The 11660-nt window shown below is 38.7% G+C and overlaps 1 long non-coding RNA gene across 1 annotated transcript; it reads left to right on the top strand.

Moving 5' to 3' along the window:
- The first annotated feature begins 2715 nt into the window (after positions 1 to 2715).
- Positions 2716 to 11002, top strand: LOC108634661. Its single transcript, XR_001917674.1, has 3 exons — positions 2716 to 2738; positions 7648 to 7774; positions 10933 to 11002. It is a non-coding gene; the product is annotated as an uncharacterized LOC108634661 (long non-coding RNA).
- The last annotated feature ends 658 nt before the right edge of the window (positions 11003 to 11660 follow it).

Below are 11660 nucleotides of genomic sequence, written 5' to 3'. Positions count from 1 at the left end.
CAGACAGTGTGTTCCCTGCAGAATCAAAGGTAAGAGATAACTTTGGGCTGAAGAGAGTTAGGATTAGAGAGAGGTTTTAAAGAATGAGGAATGCCCTGAAGGCATTTCAGCAGCAGAGGATAGCAGGGTTAAAAGTTAAGGCAGTGGGAAAAGTGTAAGGCATATTTTAGGAGGCAGAGTGAATGGATCATTTTAGGCTAAGCCATTGGGTTCGCATAGGGAAGAGGAGTAGTGGAGGTCCGATTTTGAGAAATTGAATGTCTGGATTTTATTGATTAGAATGTTGAGTTGCTGTCAAAGACTTTTTGAGCAGAATAATAACGAGATGTAAAGCAAGGAGGAGGAAAGTTTAAGTTGGTGGTAATGTGGGAAATGTATTGGAGGTCGATGGATAGCGGGTGGGGGCAGAGGCTGGAATGTGGGCTGCCCTAAGTGTCGAAATGTGAAGAAGCCAGACCTAAACCCAGCTTGCGACAGGTTCAGGGACCACTGAGGAAAAGAGGAAGACTTGCTGGCTATGTAGGAAGACTCAAAAGTAGCACTGAGATTTCAGGTTTGGATATTTATAGAGAAATGATGGATGGATGATTTTACAGGGAAGGTGATGAATTCTATGTTTTGATGAGTGTTGAATTTGAAGTATCAGTAGAAGGTTATTGAAACAGAAACAACATCAGGTCATTAGACATTAAGAACTGAATCTAAAGAGAGAGATCAGGGTTGCAGAGCTACATCTGGAAGTCATAGCTGTGTGAGAAGCAAAGCACACTGATAATGGGAGATAATATAGCAAGTGAAGACCAGAGAACCAAGAACTGAATCACAGTGACGTTCACATTTAAGGAATGTGAAGACCAAACAGAGAAACAACAAAAGGAGGCGACTGAAGTGCTTGCAGGCCCACAGAAATGAATTTTTTTAAGGTAGTACTGGCTCAGAGGTTGCGTCTGCCTGCAATGCGGGAGACCCGGGTTCGACCCCTGGGTTGGGAAGATCCCCTGGAGAAGGAAATGGCAACCCACTCCAGTACTTTTGCCTGGAGAATCCCATGGACGGAGGAGCCTGGTAGGGTACAGTCCATGGGGTCGCAAAGAGTCGGACAGGACTGAGGGACAAACTACTAAGAAACATAAAAAGCAGCAGTTTAAAGTGATAGAGACACAGTTTGTACTCTATGAACTGTACTTTTTAAATATAAGCAATTTCAAGCTAGCTCTGGTTCATTTCGCTAAAATGATCTATGCCTAGAAGCTTTACCTCCTACCTCTTTTTTTTTTTTTTTTTTTGCCTACTACTTCTGTATGACTCTCTCCTCAGCAGTATAACTAGAGGCACAGATGTAGAGAGCAGACTTGTGAACACAGTCGGGGGAAAGAGAGGGTGGGATGAATTGAGAGAGTAGCATTAAAACATATACCTGACCATATGTAAAACAGATAGCTAGTGGGAAGTTGCTGTATACACAGGGAGCTCAACCCGGTGCTTCGTGATGACCTAGAGGGCTAGGAACTGGGGGTGGGAGGGAGGCTCAAGAGAGAGGGTATGTATATACACACATACACACACACACACAGTTAATGACTGACTCATGTTGTGTGCCAGAAATGAACACTACATTGTAAAGCGATTATCCTCCAATTAAATAAAAGATTCATAACAGTAGGAGCCCGTCTAGCCTCAAAAATGCTGGAGTGGGTTGCCATTTTCTTCTCCAGGGTCTCTTCCCGACCCAGGGATCAAACCTGGGTCTCCTGCATTGCAGGCAGATTCTTCAGCATCTGCACCACCAGGGAAGCCCCAAATGATTAGCACATAGTATGAAATCAATAGATATTTCTTAAGTGAAAAAAAATAAAGATAATAATACTATCCTTATCACTTCACAATAAGCATGAAGGTTATTTATAAGTGATTAGGTGCTACGTAAATGTCAGGCTTTCTCACTGACCAACTAGATAGTAAACTTGGCTTTTACTCCCAGAACTTAGAAGACTTGATGTTTAAAACGTGTTTGCTGGATCAATTAATCATAACAGAGAATCAGATCCTTGAATTTTAATCCCAGTTCATTGCTTGACTGTGAAGCCAGGGGTAAATTAATTCATTTTTGGGGTTTTAGTTAGACTTAGATGATTTTCGTGTAAGATCTCCAGTTTGTGTGGGCTCAGAGCAAGAAGATTCCAGGGAGTTCATGGTAGATAAATGGATTAGCACAATTGGAGTTATGTCCTTTTTTCCAAACAGCAGCTTCAGCTTCTTCATAGAAGTGGCCTTAAGCCTGACCCTTTTTTGTGCTCTAACGGAAAGTAGTAATATTTCTTATTACTCAAGAACTATAATCAGTTTCCTATGTAAACACATTTGTTGGAACTCTCTTGTGTTCTACAGTAATAATTTATATGTGCTTTTCATTTCAGGTATACAGATAGAATCATATTCTCCATAGTGCCATTTTATGTTTCGGTTTATATAATAGGGCTTCTTCCTCGTGCCCTGCTGCTGCTGCTGCTGCAAAGTCGCTTCAGTCGTGTCCCGACACTGTGCGACCCCAGAGACGGCAGCCCACCAGGCTCCCCTGTCCCTGGGATTCTCCAGGCAGGAACACTGGAGTGGGTTGCCATTTCCTTCTCCAATGCATGAAAGTGAAAAGTGAAAGTGAAGTCGCTCAGTCGTGTCCGACTCCTAGCGACCCCATGGACTGCAGCCCACCTGGTTCCTCTGCCCATGGGATTTTCCAGGTAAGAGCACTGGAGTGGGGTGCCATTGCCTTCTCCCTCCTCGTGCCCTAGCCAATGGAAAATTGCCACTGATTTACAAGTTTCATTGAAATGAAAGATACAAACTATTGTTCATTTAGTGGCTTCTTTAAGTAGGTGAATTAACTCATTAATAATTTAATTTGTTTTTAAGACTGCATTTCTGACTTTTGAGTTGAAATACTTTTAAAGATAAATCAATATACAGTAAAATGCACACATATTAGGTGGACAACTTGATGGATTTTGACAGTTGTCTACACCCATATAACACCATGGTAACACATTATCATGAGAAACCAAAAAGTAGAACATGTGCATTAGCCCAGAAAGTTCCATTGCACCCATTTTCCGTCAGTCTGCCCAGCCCCAATATCTGATGTAGATTAGTTTTAACAGTATTTGGTGTCATAAAAATGAAATCATTCAGTATCTACCTTTTGTATCTTCTGTTTTGGTTGGCAGAAATTTTTTGAGATACATTCATGTTGTGGAGTAAATCATAAGTTCTTCTTCATGGCTAAATATTCTATTCTCTTGATATAATATTTTAAAACCCCTTCTCCAGTGGAAGGATTTTGGATTGCTTCCAGTTTGGGACTGTTATCAATGAGGCTGCTTTAAACATTCTTATCTGTGACCTTTTATGGGCATATGCTTTAATTTTTCTTGAGTAAATACCCTGCTATTTCCTTGGGAAGTTTTCTATGTAACTTTATATGAAATTGTCAGTTTTTAAAAGTGGTTGGGCCATTTTATATCCCACCAACAATGGATGAGAGTTCCAGCTGCTTCACTTCCTCACCACCATTAGCTGTTGCTAATCGTTTCGTATTTTTGCCATCTTGTAGACATGAAGTGGTATCTCACTGTGTTTTCATTTGTATTTCTCTAATGCCTAATGGTGTTGAGCATTTTTCACACGGTCTTTGTCTTTCATTTATCTTTTGTGGAATGTTTGTTCAATTCTTTTGTGCATTTTAGAAATTACATTATTCTTGTTGTTGTTGTTTTATGGGGGTTATTTCTATATTCTGGATATAAGCCCATCGTCAGATATATGTGCTGCAGATTATTTACCAGTGTTGGATTCATTTATGTATTTTCTTCACTAAGTCTTTTATTGAGCGGAAAGTTTTGGTTTTGATAAAGTCCAATTGACTCTTTTTTATGGTTTATTTGTGTGTGTGTGTTGGGTGGGGGTGTGTGTTGGTGTGTATATTTGGTCTGAGAAATCCTTTCTTACCTCAAAACTGTGAAGATATTGCCTGACATGTTCTGCTATGAACTTTGTTCCTGAGTTTTATGTTTGGGTCTATAATCTCTTTAGAATTCATTTTTCAGCATATAATGAGATAGAAGTCAAGATTCATTTTTTGTAGACAGGTATTTTACATTGTCCACACCATTTGGGGAGAAATAAAACTTCTTTCACCCCTGGTGAATTGCTTTGGCACCTTAGTTAAATTTCAGTTCTTTATATGTTTGTGATCTATTTCTAGACTCTGTTTTGTGCCACTGATCTATTTGACCATGTTGATACCAATATCACACTCTTGATTGCTGCATGTTTGTCAGTTATGGAATAATATAGTGTTAGTCCTTTAACTTTGTTCTTTTTCAAAGTCACTTGGGCTATTCTGTATCCTTTGATTTCCATATAGAATTTCAGATCATCTTCTCTCTTTCCTCAAAATAGCCTGCTGGAAGCTTTGTCGAGCTTTTGTTACATTTATATATCACTACATGGAGAATGGATAGCTTGAACAATACTGAGTCTTTCAATCAAGTCTTATTTACCTTTTTAATTTCACCCAGCAATATTTTGAGCTTTTTCAGAGTAGAAGTCCTTTCCTGGATATTTTGTTAGATAATGGATGTTCTGATGCTGCTGGAAATAGTATTGTTTGGGTTTTTAATCTTATTTTTCAATTTGTTGTTGCTAGTATACATAAATTGGAAACAAGGCAATGGCAACCCACTCCAGTAATCTTGCCAGGAGAATCCCATGGACAGAGGAGCCTGGTAAGCTTGGTCCATGGGGTCGCTGAGAGTCAGACACGACTGAACGACTTAACTTTTACTTTTCACTTTCACTCATTGGAGAAGGAAATGGCAACCCACTCCAGTATTCTTGCCTGGAGAATCCCAGGGACAGAGGAGCCTGCTGGGCTGCCGACTGTGGGGTCGCACAGAGCCGGACATGACCTGCGCGACATAGCAGCAGCAGCAACAGCAGCATACATAAATACAGGGATTCTATATGGTGATCTTATGATCTGCAACCTTGCTAAATCCTCCTACTTGTTTTACTAGTTTGTATATTCCTTAGGATTTTCTACATACACCATCATGTCATCTGCACGGAAAGATAGTTTCACATTTCCTGATCTCTTTCCCTTCTCTCTTTCTTTCTCTCTTGCCTTATTACGCTGGTTAGCACCTTCAGCACAATGTTGAATAGAAATGATAAGAGCAGACAGTTTGACTTGTTCCCAAATTGAGGAGAAGTGTGTTCAGGCTGCAGGTTTTTAATAAATGCTCTTTATCAGAATGAGAACAATCTCTTCGATTCCCTATTCTGGGTGGATTCTTTTTTAACACTATGAAGGAATATTGAATTTTTGCAAATTCTTTTTCTGCAACTATTGCTAGACATCACGTTTTTTCTCTTTTATTCTGTTTACATGGCTCTTTCTGTTTACATTGGAGTTTTTCCTAATTGTAAACCAACTTTACATTCCTGGGACAAACATTACTAGGTTTTAATAGATTTTTTTTAAATTTTACCGGACTTCCTCCTTTCTACTGTTGATAGAAAATTTAGCTATTAAATGCTAATATATAGATTATTCAAGTAGCAACATTTAATGAACATCTATTTACTACCACCCTGCTAGTGACTGAAAAATACAGTATAATAAATATGTTGTCCCTACACTTAAAGAGTCACAGCCTACTTGTAAAGTCAGATACTTATATAACGGGCAAATATAGTGATAAATATCCACCCAATGTAGTATCATAGTAAGAAAAATAGGCCTCTTGTGTCGCTACTCTGTGTTAATCAGGCGAAGGATCCTGGAAGAAGTGAAATCTAATTTTTCTTACAGGGTTAGCTAAGTGAAAGGGATTAAAGGACACGAGGGTACAGAGTGGACAAAGGCACAAAGTTAAGACAACACCATGGTGCTTCCGACAAACTAATAGTAGTTCATCACTGCTGGACATAAAGTACAAGGCTAGCTTGAGGAGTGATGATTTTATAAACTATCAGCCAGATCGCTGCAAACCTTATGTGCCAAATGAAGGAATTTGTCCTTAGTTCTGCAAATGATGGGGAGCCATGAGATTACAAGGGAAGAGGGATGTAGTCTGGTTTGGATTTTAATCAAACCCTCTGGCAGATTTGTGGAGGATAGATTTGAAAGTGCCAAGGCTGGAGGCAGGAAGATCTGTTAGAAAACAGTAATGACATCTTGAACCTTAGAAATGAGTGTAGAAATGGAGAGGAAGGGTCAGATTTGAGAAATATTTGGGAAGTGAAAGTGGCAGAACTTGATGATGAACTGATTAGAGGATGAGTCAAGACTGAGGGTGTATTCGTTTCCCAGAGTTGCCATAACAACGTACACAAACTGGGTGATTTAAGACAATAGAACTTTATTGTCTCACAGTTCTAGAGTGCAGAGGTTGGAAATCAAGGTGTCAGCAGGGCCCTGTTCCCTCTGAGACTCTGGGTAGCAGCCTTCCTTGCCTCCTCCTAGCTCTGATGGTGGCTGCTGGTCTTGGATTTCCTTGGCTCGAGGGACATTACTCCAGTCACTGCCTCTGTAGTCACATGGTGCTCTCCCTGTTTGTCTCTGTCCTTTTGGAGTAAGGCTCACCCAGGTAAATCACTGCTGCAAGTAAGTCACTCAAGTATGACATCAACTTCACTCATCGTTATCACCAGTGACCCTATTTCCAAATAAGGTTACATTTGGAGGCAGTGGGAGTTAGGGCTTCAGCATATCTTTGTGAGGGACACAGTTCAACTTACAACAAAGAGTAAAGTCAAAATTGCTTTTAGTTTTCTAGTTCAGAGTCTATAGGATATGACCCCTGGCTAGGTAGGAAATGCAAGGGAAAGAGCTAGTTTAGAAAAGAGATGAAGTCAGAATTGACTACAGACATACTTTAAGAGGCATTGTAGCAGTCACTTCTATAGGTCTGAAATTCATCTCTTTAAGATAGAAACACACTGTTCAGACTTATGGATAGTATGAGTAATTGGCATCATCTGTTTCTTGTGGAGAACATCAGATGATGGTTGTTTTATAGAAGCTGCTATTATGGCAAGGAGATCTCTATCTTGAGATATTATATTATCATTCTCACTAGTTTTAGAACCAACAGTTAGGAAGGAAGCATTGTTGACCAAAATCACATCATTTAATGAACACTGATGTCACTGATGCAGCAGCTTGAAATTGTGAAATTCCCTTAAGACTCTATTAACTGTGTGTAAACATAATTTTAGTAGAAAGCAAAAATCATGGACCTTTATAGGTTAGTGGAATTTTTACCCTGCTAGACATTTAATATCCTCAGTTTGGAAAATACTTCTCAACATTTACCATTGTAACTATGGTTATCTTGATTATATGAAAAACCAAGTAAATAGTAGTTTACTATTGTCAATATTCATTTCATACTTTTAAGAATGTGGTTCAATACCAAATACTTCGTGTATGTCATTTAGAAAATATAGTCACACAACAATACTCCTTCTGTACATTTCCTTAAATGTAGTACATTCTGTTTTTTATTCATTTGAAATAGTTCAAACTAAATTTGCCCAGAGCTCTAAAATATCTCTAATTCCTCATTACATTTTTTCTCAATGCAGGAAGTTTTGCTGGAGTTGCTGGAACATTGTGTGGATGGCTTATGGAAAGCAGAGCATTATGAAGTAATTTCTGAAATTTCCAAGTTGATCATTCCAATTTATGAGAATCATCGAGAGTTTGAGGAAAGTAACTGATATGTTTGCACATTCACCTATATATTTTATTTTGGTCTTAAGTTCCTATCCTTAAAAAACGCTGAAATGTCCTAAAATTACAGTCCTTCCTTCAGTTCAGTTCAGTTCAGTCCCTCAGTCCTGTCCGACTCTTTGCGACCCCATGAATCACAGCACACCACCTCCCTGTCCATCACCAACTCCCCAGAGTTCACTCAGACTCACGTCCATCGAGTCAGTGATGCCATCCAGCCATCTCATCCTCTGTCGTCCCCTTCTCCTCCTGCCCCCCAATCCTCCCAGCATCAGAGTCTTTTCCAATGAGTCAACTCTTCGCATGAGGTGGCCAAAGTACGGAGTTTCAGCTTTAGCATCAGTCCTTCCAAAGAAATCCCAGGGCTGATCTCCTTCAGAATGGACTGGTTGGATCTCTTTGCAGTACAGGGACTCTCAAGAGTCTTCTCCAACACCACAGTTCAAAAGCATCAATTCTTCAGTGCTCAGCTTTCTTCACAATCCAACTCTCACATCCGCACATGACCATTGGAAAAACCAAATGAAATTAAGGATGCAATGTTCCAAATCTGTATTGGAATTAACATTATGCCAGTTGTTCCTACAGCATTTTTACTAGCAATCTCCCCTTCATCCACTCATGGCAGAGAATAATCCATGTTGTCCTCACTAAAAACAAAAAGTTACTGGATTTCCATGATGTCTGGGAAGAGATATAGGTGTAATTCTATGCTTTGCAATTTGATGGTGAGACTAAAGTTGCTAGCAGATGACAGTAGTGGAGATAATAAGTTACTAGGAATTACCCTTTTATGAGGAGCTTTTCCAGTTTTGTCTGCCACATAAATCTTTGATCAAGGGGAATTACTAAAGAACAGTAGTATAGCTGTTGCCACCAGCACTCAACAGGATTTTTTATGTTCAGGAATCTGAGTCTATATCATAATTTTCTACCCCTGCTATGCTGGAAAGCAGTGATTTAAGACTCAAGCCATTTTAAAAAGCAAATCAGTTTATCCTTAAACATATGTAGCAAGTAGCCTTTCATTGTTGAAGGGTCCCAGAGTGAAAAAAAATACATTTAATGTCATCTGTGTAGTGTTCTAATCTCTTCTCCAAATTGGCTCTTATCAAACTCACTTTTTCTTCCTGGGTTCTGGGTCTTCCTACTCTTTGCCCTGCTTTTGCTGTATATGGGGACATGGCTGAAAAATCATAGTGGATTTCAAGTGATTATATTAAAAATGAGTTAAGTAATTAAATCTATGTCCTGCTGATGACAAACAGTAGCTTATGAGACAAGACAAAAATTGGCATTGCTCTTTCTGTCAAAGCATTGCCTCCTAAGAACCTTTGTAAAAGTGCCAAAGTACCTACTCTTTTAAGTTGAAGACCAGGTTATTAGAAACCCAGAGAACATTTTGCTACTCACTTGACTAATAGGGAAAAAAGAAAAATATATCTTCCCTACACATTAAAGGAAACAGTAGTTTCTATTGGGAACGACTCCTATTTCCTTGTAGAGAGGCAAGCATCTGAATAGATTCTGAAGCATCCTGCATGGGATGAAGTAATTCTTCAGTGTTCTTTATGGGATGAGCTGAAAAGTGTGAACCACAGCAGCCATAAAGGGAGGAACACTTCCCTCAAATTGGCTTCAGCTGCAGAAGATAGTATGGAAAGAATGTGAAAGAAAGAACATCTGCTTCCGGTCTGCCCTTTTAGCACTGAAATGAAATTCACCAGCGTACAATGAACCATTTTCTAGTTTGCAGTTCAGTAGCATTTAGCGCAGTCTTAATACTATGCTCCAACCACCTGTCTCTAGTTTCAAAAATTTTTATCTTCCCAGGAAAATCTCCGTCTCCTTCCAGGAATCACTCTTCACCCCCTCCCTCACCCCTGGTGACCACTAATCTGCTTTCCGTCTATGGATTTGCCTCTTCTCTGGACGTGTCATAAAAAAGATGAATGCAAGATGTGACCTTTTGTGTGTGGCTTCTTTTACTTAGCATAATATTTAGAGGTTCATTCAAGTTGTAACTTAGATCAGAACTTCATTCCTTTTTCATGGCTGAATGATATTCCATGGTATGGCTACGCCAAAATTTGTTTGTATGTTTGGGTTGTTTCCACATTTTGGCTGTTACAAATAGAGCTGGTCTAAACAGTTATGAGTAAGTTTTCTGTGTGGGCATGTTTTTGTTTATCTTGGATAAATACCTAAGAGGGGAATTGCTGAGTCACAGAGTAATTCTGTTAACTTTTGAGAAACCACCAAATTGTTATCCCTTTTACCTTCCCACCAGCAGATCTGATTGGCACTTGTGTTTGAGGCTTCTTCTTGAACCTAGTGCATGTGAAATGGTGTCACATTGTGGTTTTGCTTTCTATTTCCTTACTGATTCACGATTTTGAACAGCTTTTCATGTCTTTGTTGGCCGTTTTCATATAGTCTCTGGAGAGATATCTTTCAGGTCCTTTGCTCACTTTTAAATTGGGTTGTTTGTCATTGATGTTGAACTATGAGAGTTCCTTATATTTTTTGGATAAGAAAACATCAGATATGTGATTTGCAAACATTTTCTCCTGTTCTGTATGGTGTCTTTTCACATTCGAGATAATGTTCTTTGCAGAGTACATTCCCTTTTTCTGGGTGTGTAGAAGAATATATTTTTTGGAAGTGTCTGTGAACTTGTTATAAAAGCACTCCCCACTCAGGCTTTTGCTGTTATTTTTGTGTCTGCATTTTACTTTCCTCTCCTAAAGTTTTTGCATGATTGTTTATTCGCATCTTTCCACCTTAGGGGTCAAGCAAAGCATTTTGCTTCTTTTTCAGTTACAACAATTCAGACATAAAGAAAAAAGTAGTCAATAACACAGTGCTTTTTAATGTATATGCTACCATTGAGATATGAATGACATGAAGCATGATATTTAGAATTACAGTGTTATTTGACCATTTTAAGCTCTACCTTCTCACCTAAATTTGTTAAGGCATTTTTCTGTGACCATGGGCGAAGGGAGTGCGAGTGACCCACCAAAACCATTTTGAAAAGGAAATGGTGTTGTTTTTTTTTCCCCTTATTCATTTATTGTAGACATTTCATAGCCTAACCAAACACTAAGCTAATTTGTTAATTCTCATATTTTCAGAAACTTAAGTTTATAGAACTCTTCATGGAGCTTACACAAAAATTTTGGAGGTTATGCACGCAAAGAAAAGACTTTTGGCACCTTCTTCAGAGTTGCCTTTTATGGCCAGTAAGTATACTGTAGTTCATCAAGTTGCTTTCCTTTTAAACATTCACCTTGAATGTATCTGGAACTTTTAGTTACATAGCAGCACCTACTGGTTTAGGTTGTGTCGGGTAGACGAAGCACGCTGTCCACTTAATGCAGGTGTGACTCACTTTTTCTTCATAGTAATGTTGCACGTTATGGTTTCCATATTTAGTATACCACGAGGCAGAGACAGACTCAATAAAGATTTGGAAACGTTAATCTCTTCAGTTTCAATTTCAATCAAGCTTCTAAATGTTTCTTAAAATACCAGTATGAAAAGTTTCAAATAAAGAAATCAGGTAAGTACATGACAAGTGATTGAAAAAAAAATCGACGTGTAAAATCCTTCAGGCCATGACAATGACTAACGATTGTATGACTGTTTGAGTTTGTAACGTCTCATCATTTATTTCAGCTACCATATGATCATGTGGATTAATTACGAACTATTTATTATAAAATCTACAGGAAGATGACATTATTTTGATTATCTCAGTAGATGTGTTCTAAATACCTCGGGCATTTGCTCATTAATGTTTATAAAGTATGTAATGTTTACTTTCATAATAGTCTTTTTGAGAAGAAAGGACTGAAAGGAG

The sequence above is a fragment of the Capra hircus genome, unplaced genomic scaffold, assembly GCF_001704415.2.
Source record: "Capra hircus breed San Clemente unplaced genomic scaffold, ASM170441v1, whole genome shotgun sequence".
NCBI lineage: Eukaryota > Metazoa > Chordata > Mammalia > Artiodactyla > Bovidae > Capra > Capra hircus.
The sequence above is the reverse complement of the archived record's forward strand: the minus strand, read 5'-3'. Positions and strand labels throughout refer to the sequence as shown.